Raw genomic sequence first — 16882 nt, 5'->3', positions numbered from 1 at the left:
AGTAACAGTACTGGTGGCACGGATGGGGTTAACAGTCCTACCAGACCCAGATGATGCAAGCGGCAGACAGCAAGGGCAGCAGACTGAAGGGAGGCTGTGGAGGAGAGGCGGCAGGCACAGAGGTGAATAGCTTCAGGATCGGACGGCAGAGAGAGAGCTCCACGCAGCACCTGAGATGTGGAGCCCGACGAACCAGGAAGTAGCGGAGCGCATGTAGAAAGCTCCGCCCCCCCCCTTGCCGCGCTGAAGGAGAAGCAGAGCCGCACGCGCGCGCGGCAAAATGATTTAACCCCCTAGGTAGATGAAGTGCCGGCCATGAAAAGGTGCCGTTCGCGCCAAGTAAGCGGCCCCCGCCTGAATCTCCTCATACAGCCGTCCCCCTGACTGCCCTGCCGTTGAAGATGGTAGCCACCCCCCTAAGAACCAGCTTGTCCTGGGTCTGCAACACCAGAACGAAGTCCCCCCCCAAATGATGGCCGGTAAAGTTGCCGGCCCCGATATGCCCATGGGGGAGGGGGACGAAGTCCCCCCCCAAATGATGGCACGGAGAGATGTAGCAGCGGTGGGAGGGAGGGAAGGGGAGGCTGGAGCAGCCACTCTCACCATACGCTGTCTTCGCCCTCAATCCATCCAGCAGGGTCGCTCCTTCAGCCACTGGCACCGCAGTGGCAGGAAGCCGGGGGAGGGACTTGGCGTGCGGGCGACCCTTGAGCTGGCGGGACGCAGGGGAGCGAGGCTGCCCTGGTCCACCTTGTCTTCTGTGGGGGAGGCGGCAGTGCGGTATTACCGGCACTGGCGCGACTCAACCCCGGGAGAAAACAGAGGGGTCTAGTGCGCCTCTGTTGTCCCTGTAAGTAGAAAAAAACCGAATTAAAAACAACAAATAACGCAAAAATAAAAAATTATAGGAAAACAACCCTGCCTAAGCAGGGAGTGTCTTGCCTCCTTGGACACTAAGCAAAAACTGGTAGTCTCTCTCTCCAGGCTGAAGGGTATAGCTGATGGAGGAGGGGCTTACAGCTTTCACTTAGTGTCACGCCTCCTAGGGAGCAGAGCTATACCCATGGTTTCCTGTGTCCCCCAAGGAATATGGGCGAGAAAATATATTACCATCCAAAGGTTATTCCATCATGAAATAAAGATTAGTTTTTTAATTATGTAGAATAAGGCTGTATATGTTTAATTTTTTGGGTAAATAAATTCCATTAATCCATTCACAATGTCATGCTCTTACAGAGGTTTTTGTAAGATTATTGGGCAGTTTCTCTGCCTACAAGATATTATCACAGATGCTTGGTTTACTTTTGCAGTTCTCAAAAATAAAAATTTTATAACATGAGTTGAGAAAAAGACCTTAATCCTAACTTCTACAAACCTATGAATACAGAATCAATCTAATAAAACTAATATGAAAAGTTGTTATTCTAAAAATCTTCATCTACTTGCATATTATAAGTTATACCAGCAAGAATTAGGCCTCTTTCACACGGGCGTTGCGGGAAAATGTGCGGGTGCGTTGCGGGAACACTCGAGATTTTTCCGTGCGAGTGCAAAACATTGTAATGCGTTTTGCACTCGCGTGAGAAAAATCGCACATGTTTGGTGCCCAAACCCAAACTTCTTCACAGAAGTTTGGGCTTGGGATCGGTGTTCTGTAGATTGTATTATTTTCCCTTATAACATGGTTATAAGGGAAAATAATAGCATTCTGAATACAGAATGCATAGTAAAAGAGCGCTGGAGGGGTTAAAAAAATAAATAAAAATAATCATTTAACTCACCTTAGTCCAATTGATCGCGGCCCGGCATCTCCTTCTGTCCCCTTTACTGAATAGGACCTGTGGTGAGCATTAACCCCTTAAGGACACAGCCTTTTTACACCTTAGGACCAGGCCATTTTTTGAAAATCTGACCAGAGTCCCTTTAAGTGCTGATAACTTTAAAACGGTTTGACTTATCCAGGCCGTTCTGAGATTGTTTTTTCGTCACATATTGTACTTCATGACACTGGTAAAATGGAGTCAAAAAAAAAATTTTTTTTGCACCAAATAATACCTAATTTAACAAAAATTTGAAAAAAATTAGCAAATTTCAAAGTTTCAGTTTCTCTACTTCTGTAATACATAGTAATACCCCCAAAAATTGTGATGACTTTACATTCCCCATATGTCTACTTCATGTTTGAATTGTTTTGGGAATGATATTTTATTTTTTGGGGATGTTATAAGGCTTAGAAGTTTAGAAGCAAATCTTGAAATTTTTCCGAAATTTACAAAAACTCAATTTCTAGGGACCAGTTCAGGTCTCAAGTCACTTTGCGAGGCTTACATTATAGAAACCACCCAAAAATGACCCCATCTAAGAAACTACACCCCTCAAGGTATTCAAAACTGATTTTGCATACGTTGTTAACCCTTTAGGTGTTGCACAAGAGTTATTGGCAAATAGGGAGGAAATTTGAGAATTTCATTTTTTTGTCTAATTTTTCATTTTAACCCATTTTTTCCACTAACAAACCAAGGGTTAACAGCCAAACAAGACTGTATCTTTATTGCCCTGACTCTGCCATTTACAGAAACACCCAATATGTGGCCGTAAACTACTGTACGGCCACACAGCGGGGCGTAGAGTGAAAGGTGCGCCGTTTGGTTTTTGGAAGGCTGATTTTTATGGACTGGTTTATTTACACCATGTCCCATTTGAAGCCCCCTGATGCACCCCTAGAGGAGAAACTCCCTAAAAGTGACCCCATCTAAGAAACTACACCCCTCAAGGTATTCAAAACTGATTTTACATACGTCGTTAACCCTTTAGGTGTTGCACAAGAGTTATTGGCAAATGGCGATGAAATTTGAGAATTTCATTTTTTTGCCTAATTTTCCATTTTAACCCATTTTTTCCACTAACAAAGCAAGGGTTAACAGCCAAACAAGACTGTATCTTTATTGCCCTGACTCTGCTGTTTACAGAAACACCCCATATGTGGCCGTAAACTACTGTACGGGCACACAGCGGGGCGTAGAGTGAAAGGTGCGCCGTTTGGTTTTTGGAGGGCTGATTTTGCTGGACTGTTTTTTTGGCACCATGTCCCATTTGAAGCCCCCCTGATGCACCCCTAGATTATAAACTCCATAAAAGTGACCCCATCTAAGAAACTACACCCCTCAAGGTATTCAAAACTGATTTTACAAACTTTGTTAACCCTTTAGGTGTTGCACAAGATTTAATGGAAAATAGAGATACAATTTCAAAATTTCACTTTTTTGGCAGATTTTCCATTTTAATATTTTTTTTCCAGTTACAAAGCAAGGGTTAACAGCCAAACAAAACTCATTATTTATGGCCCTAATTCTGTAGTTTACAGAAACACCCCATATGTGGTCGTAAACAGCTGTACGGGCACATGGCAGGGCGCAGAAGGAAAGGAACACCATATGGTTTTTGGAAGGCATATTTTGCTGGACTGGTTTTTTTGACACCATGTCCCATTTGAAGCCCCCCTGATGCACCCCTAGAGTAGAAACTCCAAAAAAGTGACCCCATTTTAGAAACTACGGGATAGGGTGGCAGTTTTGTTGGTACTAGTTTAGGGTACATATGATTTTTGGTTGCTCTATATTACACTTTTTGTGCGGCAAGGTAACCAGAAATAGCTTTTTTGGCACCGTTTTTTTTTTGTTATTTACAACATTCATCTGACAGGTTAGATCATGTGGTAATTTTATAGAGCAGGTTGTCACGGACGCGGAGATACCTAATATGTATACAATTTTTTTTATTTATGTACGTTTTACACAATGATTTCATTTTTAAAACCAAAAAAATGTTTTAGTGTCTCCATAGTCTAAGAGCCATAGTTTTTTCAGTTTTTGGGCGATTATCTTAAGTAGGGTCTCATTTTTTGCGGGATGAGATGACGGTTTGATTGGCATCTATTTTGGGGTGCATATGACTTTTTGATTGCTTGCTATTACACTTTTTGTGACGTAAGATGACAAAAAATGGCTTTTTTTACACCGTTTTTATTTTTATTTTTTTACGGTGGTCATCTGAGGGGTTAGATCATGTGATATTTTTATAGAGCCGGGCGATACGGACGCGGCGCTACCTAATATGTATACTTTTTTTTTATTTATGTAAGTTTTACACAATGATTTCATTTTTGAAACAAAAAAAATCATGTTTTAGTGTTTCCATAGTCTAAGAGCCATAGTTTTTTCAGTTTTTGGGCGATTATCTTGGGTAGGGTATGATTTTTGCGGGATGAGATGACGGTTTGATTGTTACAATTTTGGCGTACATGCGACTTTTTTGATCACTTTTATTACCTTTTTTGGGAAGTAAGGTGGGCAAAATTTCAATTTCATCATAGTTTTTTATTTTTTATTTTTATGGTGTTCACCGTTCGGGTAAAGTAACATGACCGTTTTATAGATCAGGTCGTTACGGACGCGGCGATACCAAACATGTGTAGGGAATTTTATTTTTTTCATTTTTTATCAGTGATAAATGTGTTTTTTGATTTTTACTTTTTTTTCACTTTTATTCACTTTTTTTTGACCCAGACCCACTTGGTTCTTGAAGATCCAGTGGGTCTGATGTCTGAATAATACAGTACAGTACAATATATATTGTTCTGTACTGTATTTTACTTACACTGAACAGATCTATGCCATTCAGCACAGATCTGTTCAGCACCATGGACAGCAGGACGCCTGAGAGGCGTCCTGTTGCCATGGGAACCTTCCCCGTCTGCTCAGTACTGCTCAGAACTTCGCAGACGGGGAAGGGTAAGGAGGGGATCTCTCGGGGGGCTCTCTGGGGGCTCTCTCCCTCCCCATCGGGGGGCTGCAAAGGCACAGCAGCCCCCCGATGGGAGAGGGAGGGAGCTCCCTGCGCTGTTAACCTTTTCCATACAGCGGTCCGTACGGACCGCTGTATGGAAAGGGTTAAACGGCTGACATCGCATCGCAGATGTCAGCCGTTTATACCAGGGTGCCAGCAATGTGCTGGCACCCTGGTATCCCCACTAGACACCAACGATTATACAAGGGGAGGCGGGCGGTGGATCGCGATCCCGCCTGCCGCACCGCCCGCCTCCCGCACCGCCCACACCGCCCGCAACCCTCCCCCTGCACCTCCCGCCACCATAAAAATCATTCGGGGGTGCAGGGGGGGGTAAATAAAACTTTTTTTTATGGCATATAAAGTTTCTGATCCCTGCGGTCAGGGACTGCGGGGACCAGAAACTTCAGAAATCGCAGCAAACCGCAGGTCTGAATTGACCTGCGGTTTGCCGCGATCGCCGACATGGGGGGGTCACGGGACCCCCCCGCGCATTTAGCCTAGGTGCCTGCTCGATGATTTGAGCAGGCACCGGGTTCCGATCACTGCCAGCCGCACGGCAGTGATCGAAAATACACAGGGCGTACATGTACGCCCTGTGTCCTTAAGTACCAGGGCACAAGGGCGTACCTGTACGCCCTATGTCCTTAAGAGGTTAATTATAGGTCAAGGACCTTTGATGACGTCACTCCGGTCATCACATGGTACGTCACATGATCTTTTACCATGGTGATTCACCATGGTAAAAGATCATGTGACGTACCATGTGATGACCGGAGTGACGTCATCAAAGGTCCTTGACCTATAATTAATGCTCACCACAGGTCCTATTCAGTAAAGGGGACAGAAGGAGATGCCAGCATCGCGATCAAGTGGACTAAGGTGAGTTAAATGATTTTAAATTTTTTTTAACCCCTCCAGCGCTGTTTTACTATGCATTCTGTATTCAGAATGCTATTATTTTCCCTTATAACCATGTTATAAGGGAAAATAATAATGATCGGGTCTCCATCCCGATCGTCTCCTAGCAACCATGCGTGAAAATCGCACCGCATCCGCACTTGCTAGCGAATGCTTGCGATTTTCACGCAACCCCATTCATTTCTATGGGGCTTGCGTTACGTGAAAAAAGCACACAGAGGGGAGCATGCTGCGATTTTCACGCAACACACAAGTGATGCGTGAAAATCACCGTTCATGTGAACAGCCCCATAGAAATTAATTGGTCAGGATTCCGTGCAGATGCTGTGCGTTCACCTCCCGCAACGCATCCGCGCGGAAAACTCGCTCGTGTGAAAGGGGCCTTAGTCTTTATGTAGAAAACTATGATTTAAATCAAGCCTTACTGACTAGTGATTTAAATCAGTTTGATTTAGGGCTGCACGATATGGGAATTTTGTGCGATTGCAATTAGGGCTCTAAAAATTGCGATAATGCGATGCGATATTTTAAAAGGAATTGTGCTAGAGGTCTATTTGCTTGGATTTTCAAGGCAAAAGCACACAGAAATTACTGATAACGCTGAAATGTAGTTATGCTTAACTCAAGAACTGAAATGCAGTGTTTTTCTAAATAAAACATCTTTTTCTAAATTAATCAACATATTAGCATTACTGCAAAAGTACAAAATACAAAACTTACCATTTTCTTAATAGCACTGCACAGAACAGATACCGGGTAAATAAAATAAATAGAAGAACATTTGTTCATTAAAATAACAAATTTGCCTCCAGCCCCTCCTCCCTCCCCGCACTGTAACTGATATGCTGCACAGCGCGGCCAGCGATACATCCGTGTCATCCACGTAAAAAGTCAACCATCGCTTTATAAGACGCACTGGCATTCCCCCCCCCCCCCCCCCCCCTTTTGGGGGGAAAAAAGTTTGTCTTATAAAGCGAAAAATATGGTAATACAATTGCAGGATTTTTGGCTCGGCCAATTGGCGATATATTGTGCAGGCCTAGTTTGATTTAAATCACCCGCTATAGAAATGCCTATTCTTGTCCGCAGCTGCGGACAAGAATAGGACATGTTCTATCTTTTGTGGAGCTGCGGACCGGAAGTTCGGGGCCGAAACCCGGAAGTTCGGGGCCGCGCTCCGCAAATGCGGAAGCGGAGAGCACATAGTGTGCTCTCCGCTTCACGTCCGGTCCCATAGAGAATGAATGAGTCCGCACCCGTTCTGCAAAATTGCGGAACGGGTGTGGACCCTTTTGCGGACGTGTGAATGGACCCTTATAATGATTTATAATGCTGTGTCTCTGCATTACCTTACTTCTACAGAACCATAGTGACAGCATTATGTCAGCATAAGGGCTCGTTCACACAAACGTTTTTTGCGTTCTGTATACGGAACTATTCATTTCAATATCAGTAAAGAATAAATCAGGGCAACTGGACGTACTGTAGATTTCTTGAAAACGTTTCACTCGTTCTTCCAACGAGCTTTCTCAATTTTGAGTGACTGTACAAGAATTCTCTGGGAATATGTAACTGAATCAACATCTGGTAATTATACCCAGCATGGGGTCAGAGGTCATTATACCCAGCATGGGGTCAAAGGTGTTGATATCATTATCCTAATTGGAGTCAGTAGGTGATGACGACCTCCCAGAAAAAGGTGTCAAGACAGCATTGTATGTGGCAGACAATAGATGTCTAACCCCACCGCCTCTATTCAAGCTTGGCTTTTCCATTTTTACGTAGATGGCCTCCTTCACACCTCGTTTGTAGCAATCGGCCTCCTTATCCAAAACCTGTTTCTTTTAGATGTAAGTACACGGCTGAATCTTGACCAGAGGTTTTGGGTTTTATACCATGACCTGGATAAATGAGAACCTTCACAGACATATTCATTTCAATGGTTCCGCAAAAAGTGTATTCCGTTTCCATATTTCCGTTCAAAGATAGAATATGTCCTATTATTGCCCGCAAATCACGTTCCGTGGCTCCATTCAAGTCAATGGGTCCGCAAAAAAATAAAAAAAATAAATGGAACACATACGAAACCATCTATTGAAAATGTTATGCCCAGCACAATTTTTTCTATGTAATTACTGTATATGCCATACGGAAAAAGGGAATGGAACCGGAAACACTACTACTGAAACAAAAAAAAAACGGATCCGTTAAAAACGGTCCGCAAAACACTGAAAAAGACATACGGTCGTGTGAACGAGCCCTAATTCAGTAGATACAGGTCATGCAGAGACGCACAGCATTATAAATCATTATAACAGTGTGTGCTCCTGTGAAACAAGCAGTGTCCATAGCGGGAAACCACACACACACAGAGCGCGATTTCCGCACTGGACACGCTGGTCTAAAACCGGGCAAAATGTCTGAGATGAGAATACTTTAAAGATGGCCATGGAAGCTACAATGCAGATGTGAACAAAGTCTTAAAAAGCACTGAAAACGTGCAAGCAAGTTACCCAAAGGCCCCTTTCACACAAGTGTGTTTTCCTGTGTGGGTGCAATGCGTGACGTGAACGCAAAGCACTCGCACTGAATCCTGACCTATTCATTTCAATGGGTCTGTGTACATGAGCGGTTTTTTTTTTTCACGCATCAGTTCTTTGTTGCATTTTTTCACTGATGGCTTCTAAGAGATGTTGTTTGTAAGCCTTCAGTTTTTTATCAGGCGCGTTAAACGCATTAAAACGCATTGCACCCGCGCTGAAAAAAATTTAACTACTGAACGCAATCGCAGACAAAACTGACTGAACTTGCTTGCAAAATGGTGCGAGTTTTACTGAACGCATCCGGAGCCAATCCGTCACGCTCGTGTGAAAGAGGCCTAACAGTTCTCTACTGCAAGTTCTACCTTTGGCAATGGAGATGGTGAAATCCACAGCCACTTGTACAGCAAAAAAAAAAAAAAAAAAAAAACACAAAAACCGCACATAACACATGCCATTTTTTACCGCAGATCCACGGCAAAATCCACAACACCCTCCTCTGCCGTAATTTCCATCTTGTTCTTCACCGCAGAAATTTCTACGGCTGAAAATCTGTTCCATTCACCTGAGCGGGGCTGATTTGGTGGCAAGGACATCGATTCCATCAAACTATATTCAGATGAAAGGGACTGATTTTCAGTTGCAGAAATTTTTGCAAACAAATCATCCGCACGTGGAGGTATCCGTATGTGTCCGATTGTCAGTTTCAATTTCTCCCCATATCGCGTCACTGTAAAAATGACTGATGTTCGCAGCATTACTAGAACATGTAATGATGCCCGGGATGTTTATTTGCCCCAATCTTACCCTTTGCATTAAAATCAGCAGAAACAATTACCATGCTGCAGATTGCAAAATCCCCATGGCGGGGCTATCTCCACACAGGAAGTACACACAAATGGGGAGGTTAATCACCTTCTTTGCACCTGTTTTCTGGCTTTAAAAAGTCACAAATCTCGTATTTGCAACTTTTTAGAAGCCATTGTGACACTTTATTTCTGAAAGTTGAGTTTTTTGTCCACCCCCAGCACTTTTACGACGGAGTGTGACCTGTAGCTGCAACAAATTTATTTCCATTTCCACCAGTTTTCTGGTCCAAATAGAGACAGAAATCTACTGCGGTTCTGACGTCCGTGGATTTCTCACTAGCAGCACAGACTGACAGAAGATGCTTAGTCATAAATTGGGCGCATCCTCCAGAACACACAGGACCAACCGGAATCTGAAGCCGCCGAGACCAGGAAGAGTGGGAAGGTGGAAAGGTGTTTTTTTTCCTTTAAGGGGCTTTACATTGTCAGCTCCTAGGCCGGACAACAACCCCTTTTACAATGCACAATGACACTGCTCACTGGTAGAGAAGAGCCATAGACTTTCCATGAAAATGGGCTCTAAAATGCACCACAGCATCCAATCACCAAAGCAACAGGATCCAGTTATCCAACATAAATCAATAAAAATATTGACACTAGGGTGACGCTAAAGAAAGAGGCCTCTATCTACTGACAGGTCCAACAACAGCAAGACAATAGAGCAGAAGGCAAGAAGCCATCAGGAGCACAAACCGTGACAGCAGGATGTTCAGAATGACAAAGCCGCAAATAGGAAAATTAGAAACTGGCAACCAAATCCAAAGGAAAACTGACCCTCTGAACACCAGACAAGTATCTTAAAAGGGAACCTGTCACCGGGATTTTGTGTATAGAGCTGAGGACACGGGTTGCTAGATGGCCGCTAGCACATCCGCAATACCCAGTCCCCATAGCTCTGTGTGCTTTTATTGTGTAAAAAAACGATTTGATACATATGCAAATTAACCTGAGATGAGTCCTGTATGTGACATGAATCAGGGACAGGACTCATCTCAGGGTAATTTGCATATGTATCAAATCGGTTTTTTTACACAATAAAAGCACACAGAGCTATGGGGACTGGGTATTGTGGATGTGCTAGCGGCCATCTAGCAACCCATGTCCTCAGCTCTATACCCAAAATCCTGGTGACAGGTTCCCTTTAAAGGGGACCTGCCGCCATGAAAATGCTGTACAATGTTAGGGCTCATGCACAATACATTAGTAAGTGCCTCATATTAACTTTCTCCACATGATAAATGCAGTTTGCTGAAGTGACACAACACCTATAAAGAGTAGGGTTGATCATGGTGTCTAAAATAAGCCCCTTTACTTTTTAACTAGTAATACAGATGCAGAGAAATTCTTACTTTTACGTAAATGAGATGTGTGGTGCACCAAGGGGCTGGCCTAGCTCCTCGGAGCATTGCTCCACCGTCACCCCCTCCTAGCGAGATTGACAGGATCAGCCTCGCTGTATACACGGTTTAATAGGGCTGATCATGGGGACAGATGCAGTGTACTATACAGACATGAAATTATAAACTCTGCCTTTCAAAGCCCTGTTTTCTGTCAGTGAACGGAAACACTAATACAGAAAAGCAGAGAGGTGGAAGCTCAGGTCATTTGCCTGCACTGTAGACTGGAACATACGGAGACGTCATAGCAAATTACCTTAGGGCTCATGTACACGTCCGTAGCCTGCAAAACACGGATACCGGAACATCATGGCCTCTACAGAACAATCCATTAAATGGACACGTTCTAGGTTTTTCTGGATGCCACGAACAGACATACGGATATACACACGATGTGCTGTCTGCATCTTTTGTGACCCTATTGAAGTGAATGGGTCCATATCTAACCCATGCAAAATCTGTGTGCATGAGCCCTGATACACAAGAGCCCCAAACATGGGAGTCAATATTACCACCACACAAACCTGGCCAATGCTTGGGGCCCCAGAGATCAGAGGATCCCCTTCTGGTCACAAGCAGTAGGTTAAAACAACAACTAAAGTGAAGCATTTACAGTCTGTGCAGCCAGTTCAGGTACATGGGGGCCCTTCCCAGCTGAAGTGCCCAGGCTGTGCGATGGGGGCCCCCAGGCATAACTTGGTTGGAGCCTCAGAAATTCCAGGTGCAACAGAGAGGTGGGGGTCTGATAAGGCAGAGAAGAGCCCGCCGGAGTGCACCGGATCTAGCCTAGCCGGATACTGCCAGTCACCACCGGACCTCACCGACTAGAATAGGCTCCATTAATGCTGTGTTTGAACCAGTGCATGCTGCGTTTATGTCCTGCCAAAACCCAATGACTGAAATGTGGCGGCAGTGAATGGCAGTATCCGGCTAGGCTGCTCTCTGCCGGATCAGTTCAGCAGAAGTATTAACCTACCCCCTAATTAGAGACACTAGGAATTCACACAAATATTAAAATGGGTTGTTTGGGATTTTGATATTGATGACCCAAGTCCAGTTAATCGATATCCAGTCGTGGGGGGCCTGACTCCCGACACCCCCGCCCATCAGCTGTGTGAAGAGACTGTGGTGTGCCATCTCAGAGGCCAGTGACATTTCGTACATTGGTCATATGATGTGAATGGACCCAAGCTACAATACCATGCACAGCCACTGCAGGGCGCTGTCCTTGGTGAGCTGCGCTGATCTGAGGGGGTCCTGGGTGTCAGACCCCCATGGATCAGATACTGATGACCTGTCCTGAGGATAGACCATCTATATGCAAACCTACATGACCCTTTAACTTCCCTAATATATATGTATTGCTGGAGCCTCCTGGCAGAGCAGCAGCTGTTTATGTGGCCTGTCCCCTCACTGACAGCAGGGTAATGGCTGGTCCTCTCCCACCAGGAATAACATATCCCTGATACATGTGTGAGGGCAGTGCCGTCCCCATGTTGGCTCTGGTAGGCTGCGATACCCTCAGTGGGGGCTGGCACCTCACCTACACAGACAGCAGCCTGTAAGCACAGCTTCCTCTACCTCCTCATAACAACCTGTGTCCACCTCCTGCTGCGGCGGCGGCGCCTATCACACCTCCATGTAATGCCTCTCCCAGTTCTCCCACCGTCCTCACACCAGTCTTCCGTCTCCCACTTCCATTTCCCTTCATACCTTCCAGTCTCTCCCCTCTCGCCGATCCTCTCACGCAGCGGCCATGTTGCGTACACTCCACCTTCTCACGTCAAATCGCGCGACCCGCCCATTGGCTGACCCGCTGATCACGTGTGCTTCGCGTCAACATCCGGATTCGGGTCGGCGCATGTGAGGGAGCGGTGCACAGCGGAGAGGCACACTCGGGGGCGGGGCGTATACGTCACCACTATGATCGGACGGCGGGAAGAACGTGCTGGACCGGACGGTGTCTGTCCTAACATAGGCTGAGCAGCCACTCCCTTCCTCGCTAGTTTATAATATCGCTTATTGCTGTCAGTGAATAGAAGTAGTCTTTGTATGCTCTTCAGGACCAAACCACCAGCCATGCTTCTGAGACAATTATGACTAACCTATATGAATTGTATACAAACGAAAAATACAAATGTGATAGCACACTACATCCAGCATTCTGCCCTGCCTCCATGCTGGATGAGGCATTGGTGTACATTTTGGCCAAAGCGTAGTAAGCCACTCACCGCGTCAAGGTCGCCTCTAATTGAGTGGTCCCTAACACTACCTGACCTGCATTCCCTGGACTTTGTGTGGCTGTCATGGCCCACAAACAGGTAGGAACTAGTGTTAGGGACCACTCATGAGACAGCCTTGACGTGGTGAGTGGCTTACTACGCTTTGGCCAAAATGTACACCAATGCCTCATCCAGCATGGAGGCAGGGCAGAATGCTGGATGTAGTGTGCTATCACATTTGTATTTTTCGTTTGTATATGTATTTCGCCATAGTGATGTGCACCACATACAGGGTTGTGCTGACCCAATTCCCCACATTTTTTCTTTGCAGTATATATTGGAGGCGTGGCGATCTCCATGCAGTCATGCACACCTGACCAGTCAATCTGTCCTGGAGGCTGGTTTTAAAGTCAGTATAAAACTGAGTCTGCTTATATAGAACCTACCATTAGCCATTTGGCTCCAGGAGAAGTATATGGTGGGTTCAGCATGCATGTTGGTACTTGCATCCCTGGATCCGATGAAAGCTGTAATCGCACCGGACGGGGTTAAAAGCAGAGTGTGCCTGGCGTGCATGCTGCACCTGCATTCCCTGGACTTTGTGTGGCTGTCATGGCCCATAAACAGGTAGGAACTAGTGTTAGGGACCACTCTATAGAGGCGACCTTGACGCGGTGAGTGGCTTACTACGCTTTGGCCAAAATGTACACCAATGCCTCATCCAGCATGGAGGCAAATTGCTGGATGTAGAGTGCTATCACATTTGTATTTTTCGTTTGTATATGTTTTTCGCCATAGTGATGTGCACCACATACAGGTTGTGCTGACCCAATTCCCCACATTTTTTCTTTGTTACTATATGAATTGTAAGCTCTTGTGCAGGGCCCTCATTCCAAGTTTTAACCCCGGGCTCGGGCTAATTTTTTTTTTTTTTACCTTAAGGCCTCCTGCACACGACCGTTGTGTGCACCCGTGGCCGTTGTGCCGTTTTCCGTTTTTTTTCGCGGACCAATTGACTTTCAATGGGTCTGTGGAAAAATCGGAAAATGCACCGTTTTGCAGCCGCATCCGTGATCCGTGTTTCCTGGCCGTGAAAAAAATATGACCTGTCCTATTTTTTTCACGGCCAACGGTTCACGGACCCATTCAAGTCAATGGGTCCGTGAAAGAACACGGATGCACACAAGATTGGCATCCGTGTCCGTGATCCGTGGCCGTAGGTTAGTTTTTATACAGACGGATCCGAAGATCCGTCTGTCTAAAAGCTTTTTCAAAGCTGAGTTTTCACTTCGTGAAAACTCAGAACCGACAGTATATTCTAACACAGAAGCGTTCCCATGGTGATGGGGACGCTTCTAGTTAGAATACACTACAAACTGTGTACAAGACTGCCCCCTGCTGCCTGGCAGCACCCGATCTCTTACAGGGGGCCGTGATCAGCACAATTAACCCCTTCAGGTGCGGCACCTGAAGGGGTTAATTGTGCTGATCACGGCCCCCTGTAAGAGATCAGGGCTGCCAGGCAGCAGGGGGCAGACCCTCCCCCCCCTCCCCAGTTTGAATATCATTGGTGGCCAGTGCGGCCCCCCCCCCTCTATTGTAATAATAGGTTGGTGGCCAGTGCGGCCCCCCCCTCCCTCTATTGTAATAATTCGTTGGTGGCACAGTGTGCGCCCCCCCTCCCTCCCTCTATTGTAATAATTCGTTGGTGTCACAGTGTGCGCCCCCCCATCGGCCCCCCCTTCCTCTATAGCATTAACAACATTGGTGGCCAGTGTGCGGCCTCCCATCTCCTCCCCCCCCCCCCCCCCCATCATTGGTGGCAGCGGAGTTCCGATCGGAGTCCCAGTTTAATCGCTGGGGCTCCGATCGGTAACCATGGCAACCAGACAGTCCTGGTTGCCATGGTTACTTAGCAATAGTACAATAGTAGAAGATTCATACTTACCGGCTGCTGCGATGTTCGTGTCCGGCCGGGAGCTCCACCTACTGGTAAGTGTCATTGCTAAATGAACTGTCACTTACCAGTAGGAGGAGCTCCCGGCCGGAAGCAGACATCGCAGCTCCCAGGTAAGTATGAATCTTTTACTATTGTACTATTGCTAGTAACCCGCTGCCACCAATGATCGGGGGGGGGGGGGGGGTAGATGGGAGGCCGCACACTGGCCACCAATGTTGTTAATGCTATAGAGGGAGGGGGGGCCGATGGGGGGGCGATTACACCAACGATTACAATAGAGGGAGGAAGGGGGGGGGCGCACACTGTGCCACCAACGATTTATTACAATAGAGGGAGGAAGGGGGGGCGCACACTGTGCCACCAAGGAATTATTACAATAGAGGGAGGAAGGGGGGGGGGCCGCACTGGCCACCAATGATATTCAAACTGGGGAGGGGGGGTCTGCCCCCTGCTGCCTGGCAGCCCTGATCTCTTACAGGGGGATATGATAGCACAATTAACCCCTTCAGGTGCGGCACCTGAAGGGTTAATTGTGCTGATCACAGCCCCCTGTAAGAGATCGGATGCTGCTAGGCAGCAGGGGGCAGTCATGTACACAGTTTGTAGTATATTCTAACTAGAAGCGTCCCCATCACCATGGGAACGCCTCTGTGTTAGAATATACTGTCGGAAATGAGGTTTCACGATCTAACTCATATCCGACAGTATATTCTAACATAGAGGCGTTCCCATGGTGATGGGGACGCTTCAAGTTAAAATATACCATCGGATTGGAGAAAACTCCGATCCGATGGTATAAAAGGGACTCCAGACTTTACATTGAAAGTCAATGGGGACGGATCCGTTTGAAATGGCACCATATTGTGTCAACGTCAAACGGATCCGTCCCCATTGACTTGCATTGTAATTCAGGACGGATCCGTTTGGCTCCGCACGGCCAGGCGGACACCAAAACGACTTTTTTTTCATGTCCGTGGATCCTCCAAAAATCAAGGAAGACCCACGGACGAAAAAACGGTCACGGATCACGGAAAAACGGGACCCGTTTTTGCGGACCGCCAAAAAATACGTTCGTGTGCAGGAGGCCTAAAGCGAACCTTTCACCAGGATTTCACTTAATAAACTATTACCAGTACCTTATAGATTATCCTTATTGTGTTTCAATGCATTCTTGTCCCGCTTTCCTGGGGTGTATATTCATGAAAAAAATGACTTATAAAGTCCTCGTCTCCAGCTCCTGCAGTCACGCTAGAAGTCAAGGGGGTAGCCCTTCCCTCACTCCGGGCTGTAACTCCCCTGCCCTAACCCCTCCTCTAAGTAGTGTAACTGACACCCGGCTCAGTCGCCGGGACCGCGCTTGTACTGGCGGCGCATGCGCCGTCGGTCTCAGTAGCAGCGCGCCTGAAGAACAGAAGACAGGCAGGCATCGGGGACGGACGGCGCATGCGCGATTCAGTTACAGGATCGCGCTTCAGTCCGCGCGATAGACGGGATCGTGCTGCTACTGAGACCGACGGCGCATGCGCCGCCAGTACAAGCGCGGTCACGGCGACTGAGCCGGGTGTCAGTTACACTGCATAGAGGAGGGGTTAGGGCAGGGGAGTTACAGCCCGGAGTGAGGGAAGGGCTACCCCCTTGACTTCTAGCGTGACTGCAGGAGCTGGAGACAAGGACTTTATAAGTCGTTTTTTTCATGAATATACACCCCAGGAAAGCGGCACAAGAATGCATTGAAACAGAATGAGGATCAGGGGCGGACATACCGCCTGTGCAGCCGGTTCAGCTGCACAGGGGCCCAGCGTGGGAGGGGGCCCTCCAATTAAGCTGTCTATGCATCTACAGGACGCACAGACAGCTGATTGTAGTGGTGAAGCAGAGAGCCGCATGCTTCACCATTCATCATCACACCATCCCGCATGTAGAAGGGGCCCACCTTACTATCTGACTTCAGTCTCAGGACGTACTGTGTCCGCAGCTGTGAGGGCCTCACATCCTGAGCTGCATCTGCGATCACCCCCCCATCCTCCATACAGCTCAGTCCTGCTGTGTGGTAGGTAGCGTCAGCCAGGCCTGTGCTGAGCCACTTCACTGTGTGTAGCTCCGCCTCCCATCTGGTAATGTCAGTAGC

At 46.8% G+C, this 16882-nt stretch overlaps 1 protein-coding gene across 2 annotated transcripts in view; it reads right to left on the bottom strand.

Moving 5' to 3' along the window:
• The window catches only part of MFSD14A (major facilitator superfamily domain containing 14A), a 54869-nt gene extending 42482 nt beyond the window's left edge, over positions 1-12387 (bottom strand). For both annotated transcript variants that reach the window (XM_040408244.1, XM_040408245.1), the window contains exon 1: positions 12286-12387. The gene's annotated coding sequence lies outside the window, so the exon portion shown is untranslated. The remainder of the gene's footprint in view (positions 1-12285) is intronic.
• Positions 12388-16882: the final 4495 nt, after the last annotated feature.

This window comes from Bufo bufo, chromosome 9 (assembly GCF_905171765.1).
Source record: "Bufo bufo chromosome 9, aBufBuf1.1, whole genome shotgun sequence".
NCBI lineage: Eukaryota > Metazoa > Chordata > Amphibia > Anura > Bufonidae > Bufo > Bufo bufo.
This window is presented reverse-complemented; position numbering and strand designations above follow the sequence as displayed.